Source organism: Scyliorhinus canicula, chromosome 3, assembly GCF_902713615.1.
Source record: "Scyliorhinus canicula chromosome 3, sScyCan1.1, whole genome shotgun sequence".
NCBI classification, from domain to species: Eukaryota; Metazoa; Chordata; class Chondrichthyes; order Carcharhiniformes; family Scyliorhinidae; genus Scyliorhinus; species Scyliorhinus canicula.
This window is the reverse complement of record NC_052148.1, coordinates 75,279,902-75,297,808: the sequence shown is the minus strand read 5'-3', so window position 1 is coordinate 75,297,808 and position 17,907 is coordinate 75,279,902. Positions and strand designations below refer to the sequence as shown.

At 48.4% G+C, this 17,907-nt stretch overlaps 1 pseudogene; it reads right to left on the bottom strand.

Annotated features, from left to right (window-relative positions):
* Window positions 1–509: 509 nt before the first annotated feature.
* LOC119963622 lies at window positions 510–11,102 on the bottom strand (annotated as a pseudogene).
* Between the last annotated feature and the right edge of the window lie 6,805 nt (window positions 11,103–17,907).

The window sequence follows — 17,907 nt, the reverse complement described above, 5'->3', positions numbered from 1 at the left end:
GTCCGCCCCTCTTCCCCTTCCGCCCCTCTATGTCCGTTCCTCCTTTCCTTCCGCCCCTCTATGTCCGTCCCTCCTTTCTTTCCGCCCCGCTGTCTGTCTGTCCGCCCCTCTTCCCCTCCGCCCCTCTATGTCCGTTCCTGCTTTCCTTCTGCCCCTCTATGTCCGTCTCTCCTTTCTTTCCGCCCCGCTCTGTCTGTCCATCTCTCCTTCCCTCACTTTGTTCAGAGCAACCCGCGCACGTGCGTGTTAATTTATTTTGAACCCAGCTCCACGCATGCGCCCTATGCGTATCGGTGGGAGTAACAAAGGCGGGGTATTGTGCATGCGCACTGCCGGTGTAATGTATCAAAAACAGGGAGAATTTATAACTTTTTGTGCAACAAGTGGTGAGGATTTGAATACACTGGTAGGGTGGTGGAAACAGATCCAACAATAGTTTCCAGAAGGAAATGGGATAGGCACATACCTGACAGATTGCGGGAATATTTGGAAAGGGCTCGGGAGTGGGACTAGCTAGATTGCTGTTCAAAGGGCTGGTGCGCACTGTCCTGATGAGCCAAAGAGCCTCCTGGACTGTACTTTTCTATTCTGTATAAGACAACCTACAGGTTGGGTTGGTGTTTGATCTGGGGTATATTAATGTAGTAATTGACAGGAGGCAGGAGTTCCGTCACCACACCAATATTTATTTACAATAACAATATTACAGGAGCAGCTACAAATAGTGCTGCTAGCAGTCCAGTCAATTTAAGACTGGCTCACAAAGCCTACACAGGTGATTATATGGGCCCCCTCAATGAGCTATCATTGAGGGAGCTCATACTCCAATTGGCCAACCAATAAAGCCAATTGGAGTTCATTACACCCCTCCCCCCCAAGGTCCGAGGACTTCCTGCCAGCTGGCATTCCTCTGAGCTTCTTCCTGCTCCTCATGTCTGGGTCTGTCACCTCTGTGTCGTTCACCGGGTCGTTCTCCGAAGTGGGCGGGTGTACCTTATAGGTGCCCGTCTTTTCCTTGACGACCTCCTTGGAAGTTGTTCTTCCTCCTCCTTGGGGAGAGGTGTCGCGGCGGCCTCGTTGAGCGTGTCCATCTCTGACTCTGACAACTGGATGACGGGGTCTGGAGAAATTGCTCGGGGCTGGGGTGTGGGTATCCTTTCAGTCTGGGCTATCCCAGCTTGAGGCGGTCCTGCTTCGCCTGCCTCCAGGTGTGGTTCCGCTGCCCTTATTTGTTCTAGGTGTTTCTTCAGCACCTTACCTCCTATTGAAACCTCATAGGATATGGGCCCTGTTTGGGACTCTACCGTGGCTTTGACCCATGTTGGTCCATTCCCATAATTCTTCACCCAAACCGGTGCCCCCACCTGGAAATGTCTCTGCTGCCGACTATTATCATGCCCCCTGCGTTGGGCCTCCTGTTGTTTCTCCACTTTCCCCGTTAAATTTGGGAAAAGGAGACTCAGCCTCGTTCGCAGCCGCCTTCCCATTAAGAGTTCAGCTGGCGGTATGCCCGTTGTGGAATTAGGTGTGGTCCTGTAATCAAACAGCCAGCGGGAGAGCTTTGTTTCCATTGACGCTGCCGGCTGCTTCTTGAGTCCCGCTTTAAGTGTCTGGACCGCTCTCTCTGCCAGGCCGTTGGTCGCTGGATGGTAGGGGGCCGTTTTGATGTGACGGACTCCGTTTTCCTTCAGGAATTTTCCAAATTCCCCACTTGTGAATGCTGTTCTGTTATCCGACACCAATACCTCCGGAAGTCCATGCGTTGCAAACGAGGCTCTGAGCTTTTCAATTGTCGATGCTGTGCTTGCCGTGTTTACCCGGTGGACGTCTAACCATTTGGAGTGGGCGTCCACTATCACCAAAAACATCGAGCCCATGAAAGGGCCGGCGTCGTCAATATGAAATGAAATGAAAAAAATGAAAATCGCTTATTGTCACGAGTAGCCTTCAATGAAGTTACTGTGAAAAGCCCCTAGTCGCCACATTCCGGCGCCTGTCCGGGGAGGCTGGTACGGGAATCGAACCGTGCTGCTGGCCTGCTTGGTCTGCTTTAAAAGCCAGTGATTTGCCTGGTGAGCTAAATCAGGCGGGTCCACGGTCTGCCTGGCCATTCCCACGGGTGCAATGGCGCCGCTGGTGGCACTCTTTGCCCCTGTTGGCACTCCTGGCACCGACGTACCAAGGCTGCTATGTCTGTGTCCAAACCTGGCCACCAAACATAGCTTCGAGCTAGCATCTTCATTTTAGACACCCCTGGGTGTCCGTGATGTAACTCGGTTAAGATTGCCTGACGGCCCTGAGCTGGGACGATTACCCGGGCTCCCCATAATAGGATACCGTCTTCTACGGTTATTTGGTCCCTTCTGCTCCAGTATGGGTGCATCTGGGGCTCCACTGGTCTTTCCAGTTCCCCTGTTAGCAGTAAATGCTTCACCTTGGCTAAAACTGGGTCTTTTTGCGTCCACAGCCGAATATGTTGTGCATCTACTGGTAGGATGTCCATAAAATTTAGAGTCATTACAGTCTCCTCTACTTTTGGTATTTGCCGCGGAGTGTTCGGGAGGGGAAGTCTGCTCAAAGCATCTGCATTTGCTACTCACGTTCCCGGTCTGTGCTCCAGAACGTATCTATACGCCCCAGTAGCAACGCCCAGCGTTGGATTCTAGCTGATGTAATTGGGGGTATTGACTTGTCTTCTTTTAATAACCCGAATAACGGCTTATGGTTCGTCACTATGGTGAATTTCCGCCCGTACAGATACTGGTGAAATTTTTTTACTGTGAATATCACCGCCAGTCCTTCCTTCTCGATTTGGGCGGACTTCTTCTCAGCCATCGCCAAGGTCCTCGAAGCATAGGCTATTGGCCGTTCTTCCCCATTCCTTCCTCTATGGGCTAAGACGGCTCCTACCCCATAGGGGATGCATCACAAGTGACCACCAACTCCTTCCTTGGGTCATAATGCTCTAGGACATTTTCGGATGACAGCTGTTCCTTAATGTCCCTAAATGCTCGATTTTGGCGGGTGGACCATTTCCATTCTTGCCCCTTTTTTAGTAGCTGGTGGAGGGGTTCTAGGATGGACGCCCTATTTTCAATAAATTTTCCATAATAGGTTACCAACCCTAGAAATGATCGTAACTCCTGGACCGTGGTGGGAGCTGGGGCTTCTTTTATTGCCCTTACTCAGTCTTCTAATGGGTGTAAGCCTGACTCGTCTACTTTATATCCCAGGTACGTCACTTGTGGGGCCAGAAAAACACATTTTTCCTTTTTTAGCCGTACGCCTGCCTTTGCGAAACGCCTGAGCACTTCCTCCAGGTTCCTTAAGTGTTCCCTGTTTGTCCTACCCGTGATTAAGACATCATCCAAATAAATCGCCACCTGCGGTAGTCCCTGCAGAATATTTTCCATCGTACGCTGGAATACAGCGCAGGCTGATGACACTCTGAAAGGTAGCCTAGTATAACGAAAAAGGCCCTTCAGGGTGTTGATCGTAGCCAACTTCTGGGAGCCCTTGTCCAGTTTTAACTGCAGGTAGGCGTGGCTCATGTCCAGTTTCGTGAACAAAAGCCCACCTGCCAATTTGGCATATAGGTCGTCTATTTTCGGGATTGGGTATTTGTCCAGCATTGCGTATTTGTTTACTGTCTGTTTGAAATCTCCACAGAGACGTATCGAGCCGTCTGGCTTCAAAATTGGTACCACCGGCGCTGCCCATTCCGAGAACTGTACTGGTTTGATAATGCCGTCGTGCCGTAACCTTTCTATTTCGTCATCTACTTTCTTCCTTAATGCAAAAGGTACCGGCCTGACCTTACAAAATTTCAGAAGGGCTTCTGGGTCCACGTGCAAAGTTGCTTTGGCGCCTATGATTTCCCCCAAACCTTCCTGGAAGACCTCCGGGTATTTTTGGAGTACTCCACTCAACTGCCCGCTTCCACTCAGGAAAATTTTCATCCAATCTAATTTTAGGTCTTTCAGCCAGTTCCGTCCAATTAAGCTCGGTCCGGAGCCCTCTACTATAGTCAAAGGTAATCTGAGCAATTGTTTCTCATATTCCACAGGTACATGAGTCGTGCCTAGAACTTCCAGGGGTTCCCCCATGTAGGTTTTAAGTTTCGTCAATGTTTTTGTTAGGGTTAGTGGCTGGAGTCCATCTTTGATTTTTCTAAATGCTGCCACTCCCATTACTGATACGGCCGCACCCGTGTCTATTTCCATTATTGTCGGCCGCCCGTTCACCCGTGGGGTAATCCTAATGGGTTCTGCTTTCTTTGTTGCAATATTATATAATTGTTCCTCTTCGGAGGAGGATGGGGCGTCTAGGTTGTGTACTTCCCTGCGTCCCCACCTGCTATTCCTCTTTTGCCACCTCCTTCTAGGGTTTCTGTCGTTGTTACCCCACTCTGTCTGGTGCCAGAAACGGTCCTTCTCTGTTGGGGGAGCCTCAGCCGGTACTTCCCTCTGTCTCCAGTTAGTCCTGGCAGACTTGGGGGCAGTTCTGGGGTTTTCCTTTTTCCCTCTATTCCTCAGGTTTTTCCTGAGGCTGGCTATCTGGTAGCAGGACCCGTTGTGGTAGTCCCTCTCACAGGTATCTACCTCCATCGGCGTGCCCTATAGTTCCTGCGCCCCACTTGCTGCCTTTTCTAGGGACAGTGCGAGCTGTAACGCCTGCCTGCAGTCTAGCTCTGTTTCCGCCAACAGGCGTTTCTGTATTGTGAGGTCGTTTATACCACACACTAACCGGTCCCGAAGCATTTCATTTAGCGTCGGGCCGAACTCACATTTTTCAGCCAGCCTTCTCAGGCGGGTCAAGAAATTCGTGACTGACTCCCTGTCTTCCCGCTTCGCTGTGTAGAATCCGTACCTACGCAAAATGAGGGGTAGTTTTGGGTCATAGTGCTCTTTCACCAATTCCGTTACTTCTTGGAAAGTTTTCGTGTCCGGCGCATCGGGATAAGTCAGACTACGTATAATGGCGAAAGCGGAGGGTCCGCACGCCGACAGCAGGATAAGCCGTCTCCTTTCCTCCGTCAGTATATCATTTGCCCGGAGGAAATAACACATTCTCTCCACATACTGGGACCAATCCTTAATAGCCGGGTCGAATGCCTCTAACCTTCCAAAAAACGGCATTTTTAAAATGGCAAGGCTTACCCTCCGAGTGCGGCAGCTGGTCTCCGCAAAATTCTTAGTTTACCTCGTCGCCACTGTAGTAATCCACGGGAGGCAGGAGTTCCGTCACCACACCAATATTTATTTACAATAACGATATTACAGGAGCAGCTACAAACAGTGCTGCTGGCAGTCCAGTCAACTTAAGACTGGCTCACAAAGCCTACACAGGTGATTATATGGGCCCCCTCAATGAGCTATCATTGAGGGAGCTCATACTCCAATTGGCCAACCAATAAAGCCAATTGGAGTTCATTACACTTAAAAAAAGAGGAAAAGTCCACTAAACTATAACCTCCAGCCTGGAATATTTCGGACCAAGTCATTCCTGGATTTTAGAGTTTTTGAGATTATAGAATGATCTTTGAATGTCTAACGACTAGTGTGCAAACGGGAAAAAACATACATATAAACATTCATCAGAAGCATAAAACAGTGCTAAAACATTATAAAAGAGTAATTAGAATTGTTTTACTTATCCAAATACTGCATCGTCCATCATTCCACTCCCAAAGTACTACACTAAAGTGATGACAGGAGTTGCTTTCTGAGCATTGAATTTACTGACTGGAAGGTTTATGGTGTAAATTATTATTGACTTATAAGAAGGTAAAGTCACCATAGTCTGCTTTCTCATTTGAAAGGGAGAGATTTGTTTTTCAAACTTTTTTTCTGGGGTCCCATTTTTACCAACTGGCCAACCTTCGTGACCCACACCGGCCGACCTTTGCGGCCCACGGTGGCTGACCTGCGTGACCCACTATTTTCCCTTGTTTGTTGCTGACAAAAATGGAGGAAATGGGGTTTTTTGGGTCCCTTTGGCCCCAATGGTCCGTTTGGCCTGCCGAACTTGTAAAAAAAAAGGCTGCGACCATATTTTAGAAATGCAGCTGCACTGCGCATGCGTGCCCGATCATCATTGCGCATGCGTATAGTTTTGCGCATGGGCACCGATGATCGGGCGTGCATGCGTAATGCGGCCAATTTTTTTCATATGTTCACGGTCATTTTGAAGGCCGCCGTTAGTAAAAGCCGGCTGCTGCGCCTGATTCGCGCGATCGGGTGCGCCGCGAAGGACGGCTCCGCGGCCCTCCCGACACCCGCTTGCGACCCACCCACAGGCTGCGCCCCCGAGTTTGAAGAACACTGATTTAATCTGAGGATCACCACAGCACAGGCGAGGAGCAAGCTTGAGAAGGTGGAGCCTCCATGAATAACCTCAGCTGGTATGGGAATGTGAACCTGCGCCGACGGCCAAGTGGCTAAATCAGCCCCCTCTTTACTTTTATTGACATATATGTAAAGTACCATTAGACAACGTGGTTCACAAAAGGTCTTTCCGACCTTTCCAATAGCTGGAGGAGGTGTTGTCGGTGATGGGGTTGGAGGGTGGGGTAACCTTGGCGATTTATGGGAGGATATTGAAGGAACATATGGTGTCTCTGGAGGGGGTTAAGGTCAAGCTGGAGGAGGAGCTGGGGTTGGCGCTAGAGGAGGGGTTCTGCGAGGTGCTGCAGCAGGTGAATGCCTCAACCTGGGTGGATACAACTAAAGGTAGTAGGCAGGGCACACCTGACAAAGTCGAGAATGAGCCGGCTGTTTGAGGGGGTAGAGGGTATTTGTCGATGGTGTGGGAGGGGCCCAGCTAATCATGTACGTATGTTCTGGGCCTGCCTGAAGTTGGAGAAATTTTGGAGGATTTTCAGCACCATGTCGGCGATCTTGCATATGGACTTGGAGCCTAGTCCCCTGCGGCCCGTGTTTGGGGTGTGAGACCTGCCAGAGTTGCAGACGGGAGTGGGGGCAGATGTTTTAGCCTTTGTCTCGCTGATCGCTTGCAGTTAGATTTTGTTGGGGTGGAGGTCAGCTTCTCCAACCTATGCATCAACGTGGAGGAGGGAGTCTGCTGGAGGTTTAGGCCCTGGAGAAAGTGAAATTTGCCCTAAGAGGGGCGAATGAGGGTTCTACAAGAGATGGGGTTTGTTTATTCTGCATTTTGGAGAACTAATTACCGTCAACTGTTAGGGTGGAGGTGCATTGGGTGATGGGGTGGGATTGGGGTTTTGTGTAGGGTTTATTTTTGTGATAAATATAAGCAAGGAGTCAGGAGGGCTAAAAGGGGTCACGAAAACTCATTGGCTTTGTATACGTACATAAAGAGCAAGAACGTAGCAAGGGAAAGGGTTGGCCCACTGAAGGACAGGCGAGGGAATCTATATGTGGAGCCAGAGGAAATGGGCGAGGTACTAAATGAATACTTTGCATCAGTATTCACCAAAGAGAAGGAATTGGTGGATGTTGAGTCTGGAGAAGGGTGTGTAGATAGCCTGGGTCACATTGAGATCCAAAACGATGAGGTGTTGGGCGTCTTGAAAAATAATAAGGTGCATAAGTCCCCAGGGCCTCATGGGGTCTACGCACGAATACTGAAGGAGGCTAGAGAGGAAATTGCTGAGGACTTGACAGAAATCTTTGGATCTTCACTGTCTTCAGGTGACGTCCCGGAGGACTGGAGAATAGCCAATGTTGTTCCTTTGTTTAAGAAGGGTAGCAAGGATAATCCAGGGAAATACAGGCTGGTAAGCCTTACGTCAGTGGTAGGGAAATTACTGGACAGAATTCTTCGAGACAGGATCTACTCCCATTTGGAAGCAAATGGACATATTAGTGAGAGGCAGCATGGTTTTATGAAAGGGAGGTTGTGTTTCACTAACTTGATACAGTTTTTCGAGGAGGTTACAAAAATGATTGATGCAGGTAGGGCAGTGGATGTTGTCTATATGGACTTCAGTAAGGCCTTTGACAAGGTCCCTCATGGCAGACTGGTACAAAAGGTGAAGTCACACGGGATCGGGTGAGCTGGCAAGATGGATACCGAACTGGCTAGGTCATAGAAGGCAAAGAGTAGCAATGGAAGGGTGCTTTTCTGATTGGAGGGTTGTGACTAGTGGTGTTCCGCAGGGATCAGTGATAGCACCTTTGCTGTGCGTAGTATATATAAATGATTTGGAGGAAAATGTAACTGGTCTGATTAGTAAATTTGCAGACGACTCAAAGGTTGGTGGAATTGCAGATAGCGATGAGGACTCTCAGGGGATACAGCAGGATTTAGATCATTAGGAGACTTGGGCGGAGAGATGGCAGATGGAGATTAATCCAGACAAATGTGAGGTAATGCATTTTGGAAGGTCTAATGCAGGTAGAGAATATACAGTGAATGGTAGAACCCTGAAGAGTATTGACAGAGAGATCTAGGTGTACAGGTCCACAGGTCACTGAAAGTAGCAACACAGGTGGAGAAGGTAGTCAAGAAGGCATACTGCATGCTTGCCTTCATCGGCTGGGGCATTGAGTATAAAAATTGGCAAGTCATGTTGCAGCTGTATGGAACCTTAGTTAGGCCACACTTGGAGTATAGTGTTCAATTCTGGTCGCCACACTACCAGAAGGATGTGGAGGCTTTAGAGAGGGTGCAGAAGAGATTTACCAGGATGTTGCCTGGTATGGAGGGCATTAGCTGTGAGGAGAGGTTGAATAAACTCGGTTTGTTCTCACTGGAACAACGGAGGTTGAGGGGTGACCTGATATAGGTCTACAAAATTTTGAGGGGCATAGACCGAGTGGATAGTCAGAGACTTTTTCCCAGAGTAGAGGGGTCAATTACTAGGGGGCATTGGTTTAAGGTGCGAGGGGCAAGGTTTTGAGTAGATGTACGAGGCAGGTTTTTTACACAGGGGTTAGTGGGTGCTTGGAACTCGCTGCCGGAGGAGGTGGTGGAAGCAGGGACGATACTGACGTTTAAGGGGCATCTTGACAAATACATGAAAAGGATGGAAATACAGGGATACGGACTCTGGAAATGCAGAAGATTTTAGTTTAGACGGGCAGCATGGTCGGAGGCTTGGAGGGCTGAAGGGCCTGTTCCTGTGCTGTACTTTTCTTTGTTCTTTGTGATGTGATGTTTTTCAAATGTCGAAATGCTAAAAATTTGAATTAAAATACTTTTTAAAAAATGACAATGTGGTTTTATCTATTGCAATCCCAGTTGATATTATAACTGGAGAGAAAGATCCCAGAATGGGAATTGGAAGGCATGGGAGCACAGTGGTTAGCATTGTTGCTTCACAGCTCCAGGGTCCCAGGTTCGATTCCTGGCTTGGGCCACTGTCTGTGCGGAGTCTGCACGTTCTCCCCGTGTCTGCGTGGGTTTCCTCCGGGTGCTCCGGTTCCCTCCCTAGCATTTTATGATCTCAAGCCATCACAAAATACTTCACTGTCAAGTTGTTTTTGAAGTATACTAACTCTGATAATGTGGGGAATCCCAGAAGATAATTAATCCCTATTGAGATTTGACATGCAACAATGAGATGGATAGTTGGATAAATTGTTTTGATGAGCTAGCTCCTTGCTAACATCTTCATTTTAGACACTCCTGGGTGCCCGATATGCAGGTCCTTCAACAGGAGCTCCTGGCCTTTTGCTGGGATTACAACCTGCATAGCCAAAGGAGGGTACCATCCTCAACACTCAGAGATCCTGGAAGATAAAGTCTGCAGTTCTCTGGGCAATTGTCGATGCTGGCCTCGAACCAAGATGCATGCTGCACCGTGGCATGGATGGAGTCCGTCTGGGTCTATTCGCGGATTATGTGATGAGGTGATCAGCAGGGAGTCCATGTAGCTCAATATGGCCTCGACCGCGTCTGCCTGAGTGGGAGGCGAGGCCTCAGTTGGTCGGGGCAAGCAGCTTAGCCGTGTCCGCATGTGCTATGTAGGCCCCCAGCTGATGCACAAAAGAGTACTCATATGTGGCCAGTAGTAGTGCCCAGCGCTGGATGTGTGCCGATGCAATGGGCGGGATCCGTTGTCCTCACGAAAGAGGTCCAGTAGAAGTTTGTGGTCCATAATGATATCAAAGTGGCCACCGTATATATAATGGTGAAATTTCTTTACACCACACACCACCGCCAGACCCTCTCGATTTGGGCGATTCAAATGTTCTCTACCATCTGGCATCTGATGGGTCAAAACAGCCCCAATTCCACAAGTTGACACATTGCAGGTGATGACAGAAGGCTTGCCAGTCATAGTGCGTCATCATACCTGAGGATGACAGCTGCCTCTTGATGCACCGGATGCTGTCTGGGTGGCACCATAGACCCAGTCCTTTAAGAGCAGATGCAGAGGGGCTACTTTGGCTGTCAGGTTAGGGACAGATTTTCCGTATAGTTTACCAAGCCGAGAAACAAATAAATTTTGTCTTATTTGTTGGAGCCTGGGTCAATTGGATGCACCCTGTAGCAGTCCACCCGATAACCTAAGTAGATCACCTCTTTGGCATAGAATACGCACTTCGCCGGACGCAGGCGGACACCAAACTCCAAAAACTGTTGCAGCACTGCCTCAAATGCTCTTGGTCAGTAGCCGCCGTTACCAGGATATCATCGAGGTAGATCACAACACATGGCAAACCTTGCAGAATATTTTCCATCATGTGCTGAAATATTCCACACACCGACATGACCCCAAAAGGCAATCGGGTATATTCATAGAGGCCCTGCTGTGTATTAATCGTGACATCTTGGCGAGAGGACCTGTTTAATTCTAGTTGTAAGTATGCATTGCTCATGTCCAGCTTGATGAAAGAGCACCCACCAGCCAGCTTGGCGTACAGTTCCTCTATACGAGGCACAGGATAGCGGTCCTGCCTTGAGGCGCTATTGACTGTCAGTTTGTGGTCTCCACGATGGAGGACCGTCCCGTCCAGTTTTAGGACAGGGACAACTAGCGACGCCCAGTTGGCGAAGCGCACGGGCTGAATGATGCCCAGACTCTCCAATCGGTCGTGTTCGGCATCCACCTTGTCAACTAAGGCATAGAGATTGGGATGCGCCAGGAAGTAGAGTGGCTGAGCTGCCAGGTCCATTTGGATTTTAGCCACGGCACCTCTGATGGTCCCCAACGCGGGCTGGAAAACCTCTGGTAACCTCCCGAGCACTTTGCACAAGCCACCGGACCATAACAGCAGAATGCACTGACAGACCATGCGCAAGTGATGTAACCAGTTGCACCCCAGTCTGGGACCAACTCCTTGAACCACAATAAGGGGTAGTTGCGCCGAATGACGACCATAAATAATGGGAGCCAATGCCTCGTCGCTATCTGCAGTTGCTCTCCCGTGTATGTAGCCAAAGTCTGGACTCCTCTTTGAATGCGGCAGAAAGTGCACTGGACCACCACAGACACCGCCACCCAGTGTCCAACTCCATTTGCAGCATGTGTTCTTTCACTTGAACGGGGACATGAATGGGGGCCACGTGGGGTGCTGACAGGCAATGCAATTGCAAGGTGGATTCTTCATATCGATCGTCCAAGTGAAAATTCCTGTCTGGTTTATTCAAAGGAAAGTTCCTGGGCTGGATTCTCTGCTGGCGGGATTCTCCATTGCACCGGCAGCGCACCCACGCCCGGGGATTTCCTGATGGTGTGATGCTTCCTACAATGGGAAACTCCATTGGCCGGCTGGCGGGGCAGAGAATCCCGCTGTCAGCGGGGGCGTGCCGCACCGGAAAACTGGTGCGACGGGACGGGGAATCCTGCCCCCTATCTCTGGGCAGATGGCTACCCGGTCGAGGTGCCTAGACTGCTGGGAACCTCGCTGCCTGTGGCCGTGGCGGAACCGGTCTTGCATGGAGGCGACTCACCCTTGGTGGGCTCCAGGGAGGGGTCCTGTTGCAGTGGATGGGCCTGTGCCCACAGGCCAGGACCCTACCATCTGTCAGACTGAGTTGGGAAAGGCACTACTGGCGGGCCCTGGTCTACGCGCATTTACCTCCCTGAGCTCTATTTGCTGAACTCCACGCTCCGTACTCTCTCGAGACAAGGAGATCTGCAGAGCTGATGAAGGTTCAGGGAAGACCCAGCCAAGAGTCTCCGTTGCATCTCCCTGTCTCCGATGCTGCAGTCAAGGTGATCAAGCAACAGCTCGGATAATGAAGTCCCGTATTCACAAAATTTGGCGCGTTTCCGCAATTGGGTTATGAAACATAAGAACATAAGAACTAGGAGCAGGAGTAGGCCATCTGGCCCCTCGAGCCTGCTCCGCCATTCAATGAGATCATGGCTGATCTTTTGTGGACTTAGCTCCACTTTCCGGCCCGAGCACCATAACCCTTAATCCCTTTATTCTTCAAAAAACTATCTATCTTTATCTTAAAAACATTTAATGAAGGAGCCTCAACTGCTTCACTGGGCAAGGAATTCCATAGATTCACAACCCTTTGGGTGAAGAAGTTCCTCCTAAACTCAGTCCTAAATCTACTTCCCCTTATTTTGAGGCTATGCCCCCTCGTTCTGCTTTCACCCGCCAGTGGAAACAACCTGCCCGCATCTATCCTATCTATTCCCTTCATAATTTTATATGTTTCTATAAGATCCCCCCTCATCCTTCTAAATTCCAACGAGTACAGTCCCAGTCTACTCAACCTCTCCTCATAATCCAACCCCTTCAGCTCTAGGATTAACCTCGTGAATCTCCTCTGCACACCCTCCAGCACGAGTACGTCCTTTCTCATGTAAGGAGACCAAAACTGAATATAATACTCCAGGTGTGGCCTCACTAACACCTTATACAATTGCAGCATAACCTCCCTAGTCTTAAACTCCATCCCTCTAGCAATGAAGGACAAAATTCCATTTGCCTGCTTAATCACCTGTTGCACCTGTAAACCAACTTTGTGCGACTCACGCACTAGCACACCCAGGTCTCTCTGCACAGCAGCATGGTTTAATATTTTATCATTTTAATAATAATCCCGTTTGCTGTTATTCCTACCAAAATGGATAACCTCACATTTGTCAACATTGTATTCCATCTGCCAGACCCTAGCCCATTCACTTAACCTATCCAAATCCCTCTGCAGACTTCCAGTATCCTCTGCACTTTTTGCTTTACCACTCATCTTAGTGTCATCTGCAAACTTGGACACATTGCCCTTGATCCCCAACTCCAAATCATCTATGTAAATTGTGAACAATTGTGGGCCCAACACTGATCCCTGAGGGACACCACTAGCTACTGATTGCCACCCAGATAAACACCCATTAATCCCCACTCTTTGCTTTCTATTAATTAACCAATCCTCTATCCGTGTTACTACTTTACCCTTAATGCCATGCATCTTTATCTGATGCAGCAACCTTTTGTGTGGCACCTTGTCAAAGGCTTTCTGGAAATCCAGATATACCACACCCCGTTATCTACCGCACAGGTAATGTCCTCAGAAAATTCCTCTAAATTAGTTAGGCACGACCTGCCCTTTATGAACCCATGCTGCGTCTGCCCAATGGGACAATTTCTATCCAGATGCCTCGCTATTTCTTCCTTGATGATAGATTCCAGCATGTTCCCTACTACCGAAGTTAATCTCACTGGCCTATAATTACCCGCTCTCTGCCTACCTCCTTTTTTAAACAGTGGTGTCATGTTGGCAAATTTCCAATCCACCGGGACCACCCCAGAGTCTAGTGAATTTTGGTAAATTATCACTAGTGCATTTGCAATTTCCCTAGCCATCTCTTTTAGCACTCTGGGATGCATTCCATCAGGGCCAGGAGACTTGTCTACCTTTAGCCCCATTAGCTTGCCCATCACTACCTCCTTAGTGATAACACTCCTCTCTAGGTCCTCACCTGTCATAGCCTCATTTCTATCAGTCACTGGCATTTTATTTGTGTCTTCCACTGTGAAGACCGACCCAAAAACCCTGTTCAGTTCCTCAGCCATTTCCTCATCTCCCATTATTAAAACTCTCTTCTCATCCTCTAAAGGAGCAATATTTACCTTAGCTACTCTTTTTTGTTTTATATATTTGTAGAAACTTTTACTTTGTGTTTTTATATTCTGAGCAAGTTTACTCTCATAATCTATCTTACTCTTCTTCATAGCTTTTTAAGTAGCTTTCTGTTGCCCCCTAAAGATTTCCCAGTCCTCTAGTCTCCCACTAATCTTAGCCACTTTGTATGCTTATCCCTTCAATTTGATACTCTCCCTTATTTCCTTAGATATCCACGGTCGATTTTCCCTCTTTCTACCGTCCTTCCTTTTTGTTGGTATAAACCTTTGCTGAGCACTGTGAAAAATCGCTTGGAAGGTTCTCCACTGTTCCTCAACTGTTCCCCATAAAGTCTTTGCTCCCAGTCTACCTTAGCTAGTTCTTATCTCATCCCATTGTAATCTCCTTTCTTTGAGCACAAAACACTAGTATTTGATTTTACCTTCTCACCCTCGATCTGTATTTTAAATTCCACCATATTGTGATCACTCCTTCCGAGAGGATCCCTAACTATGAGGTCATGAATCAATCCTGTCTCATTACACAGGAGAAGATGTAGGACCGCTTGTTTCCTCGTAGGTTCCATTACATACTGTTCTAAGAAACTATCGCGGGTACATTCTATAAACTCCTCCTCAAGGCTGCCTTGACCAACCTGGTTAAACCAATCGGCATGTAGATTAAAATCCCCCATGATAACTGCTGTACCATTTCTACATGCATCCGTTATTTCTTTGTTTATTGCCTGCCCCACCATAATGTTACTATTTGGTGGCCTATATTCTACTCATATCAGTGACTTTTTCGCCTTACTATTCCTTATTTCCACCCAAATGGATTCAATCATATCCTCCATAGCACCGATGTCATCCCTTACTATTGCCCGGATGTCATCCTTGAATAACAGAGCTACACCACCTCCCTTACCATCCACTCTGTCCTTCCTAATATTTTGCTACCCTCGGATATTTAACTCCCAGTCATGAACATCCATTAACCATGTTTCAGTAATGGCCACTAAAGCATAGTCATTCACGATGATTTGCGCCATCAACTCATTTACTTTATTCCGAATACTACGAGCATTCAGGTAAAGTACATTTATGTTGGCTTTTTTACCTCCGTTTTGAATCTTAACATCTCAATCAGTAACCTCTCCTAAGTTATATTTCCTCTTAACTTTTCTCCTAATTTTCCTTGTCGTTGAACCCATATCTTCATGTAACAACCTGCCGCGTCGCTTACCATTAATGTTTTTACTTCCAGTTTTATTCCTTTTAGTATTACTGGGCCGATTCACTGAGCTCCCCTCAGTCACTGTACCTTGTACTGTCGCCCTTTTTGATTTTTGACTATGGCTTCTCTGCCTTACACTTATCCCCTTACATCCTTTTGCTTCTGTCCCTGTTTTACTACCTTCCAACTTCCTGCACGGTTCTCATTCCCCTGTCACATTAGTTTAAACCCTCCCCAACAGCTTTAGCAAACACCCCCCTAGAACATCGGTTCCAGTCTTCCCAGGTGTAGACCGTCTGGTTTGTACTTGTCCAACCTCACCCAGAACCGGTTCCAATGCCCCAGGAATTTGAATCCCTCCCTCTTGCACCATCTCTCGAGCCACGCATTCATCCTATCTATCCTGACATTCCTACTCTGACTAGCTCATGGCACTGGTAGCAATCCTGAGATTACTACCTTTGAGGTCCTACTTTTTAGTTTAACTCCTAACTCCCTGAATTCAGCTTGTAGGACCTCATCCCCTTTTTTACCTATATCGTTGGTGCCTATGTGCACCACGACACCTGGCTGTTCACCCTCCCCCCCAGAATATCCTGCAGCCGCAGCGAGACATCCTTGACCCTTGCACCAGGGAGGCAACATATCATCCTGGAGTCTCGATTGCGTCCGCAGAACCTATCACTATAGCCATGCCATTCTTTTTCCTGCCCTGCTGCGCAGCAGAGCCAGCCACAGTGCCATGAACCTTGCTGCTGCTGCCTTCCCCTGGTGAGCCATCCCCCCCAACAGTATCCAAAGCGGTATATCTGTTTTGCAGGGAGATGATCGCAGGGGACACCTGCACTGCCTTCCTACTCTTGCTCTGTCTTTTGGTCACCCATTTTCTATCTCCCTCAGTAACTTTCACCTGCGGTGTGACCAACTCGCTAAATGTGCTATCCACGACATCCTCAGCATCGCGGATGCTCCAAAGTGAGTCCATCCGCAGCTCCAGAGCCGTCAAGCGGTCTAACAGGAGCTGCAACTGAACACACTTCTTGCACGTGAAGGAGCCAGGGACAGTGGACGTGTTCCTGAGCTCCCACATCGCACACGACGAGCATGACACGGGGAGCATGACATGAACTCGGTAACTGACTCACCGGGGCTCATTCTGCTGTGTTAAATCGATACCGCTGGATGTTTGCGGATGGTGGTTGGCTAAAATGCTGATAAACGAACTCCACAAGCTGGTCAATGCTGTGGGTGCCTGGCACCGTCGGGTACGTGAGGCTCTGGATGATCCCAAACATATGCCCCCCGCAAGTTAGCAAGATCACTGTTTGCCGCTCATCCTCCGTGATATTGTTGGTGCGAAAATAATAGTGCATGCGCTCTGTATACCAGGTCGAGTCCTTGACCCCGGCATTGAAGGCGCTCAGCCGTCCGAACAGGAGCATGGCGACGAAACACGGGCTCAGACTTGCAACACAAACATCAAGAGTGTAACCATTTTATTTGCAAATATGCAAGTTCATCACTTAATAGTTTTGATGAAGAGTCTCAATTGAAGGCTGTAATTTATCTTTTCAGATATCGGTGATCTTGTAGCATTCTTGGTTACAATTTGTTTACAGCGCTACATGAAGCTTGGAGACGTCCTACCCCCTCAGGTTTACAGTTAGGAAATGCCTAGAAAAGCTGTTGCTTCAACTATTCTGTGTGCGTTGATCATTTTGCTGATTGGACAGAAGAATTATATATTATAGAATCATAGAATCCCAACATTCGGCCCATGAGGTCTGCGCCAACCCTTGGGAAGAGCACTGTACTTAGGCCCACACTGCACCACTTCCCCATAACCCCACCTAATCTTTTGGACACTAAGTGGTAATTAAGCATGGCCAATCCACCTAACCTGCACATCTTTGGACTGTGGGAGGAAATCGGTGCACCTGGAGGAAACCCACACAGACACGGGAACAAGTGAAAACTCCACACAGGCAGTGACCCCCGGTCGGAATTGAACCAGGGTCCCTGGTGCTGTGAGACAGCAGTGCTAACCACTGTGCCACCGTGCCGCTCCCTGCTTGCGAATGAATTTGAGTTGTACAGTTCTGCACTTGCGTACAAGTTAAAAACCACAAACTGGATACTTGCTGCAGGAAACATGAAACGACAGAGGTGCCAACGATTATGCATGAATATAATATCTAGGCCCACCAGAGGGTGCTGCAACAACAGCAATCATGTTGCACTGCTGGCACTTTCTAATTTTCTCTCTCTACATAGGGGATACGGTTCCATCGCTGCTGGAAATTCTATCATACATTACCAAAGTGATCATTCTTCCTGTGTGAACTTGGACAATGAGCAATAGCAGAAAACTATACTACAAATAGGCAGCTCATGAGCAAATCTGAAATCTGCACATGCCTGCAAACATCCTCCTTGGGAAAACACTCAGGGGTCAAAAGTTTGACTGATATTTCCTCTCCCCATCCTTGACTTTTCCTCTCTCTGACACCCATCGCAGCATCCAAACTACCACCAAGCTGAGATCAACTTACAGACGACATCTCTGCCTAGGACATACCTCCACTCCACTCCACGGGGAGCCCAGATTTAGGGGTCATAGTTTGAGGATAAGGGGTGAACGTTTTAGGTCTGAGGTGAGGA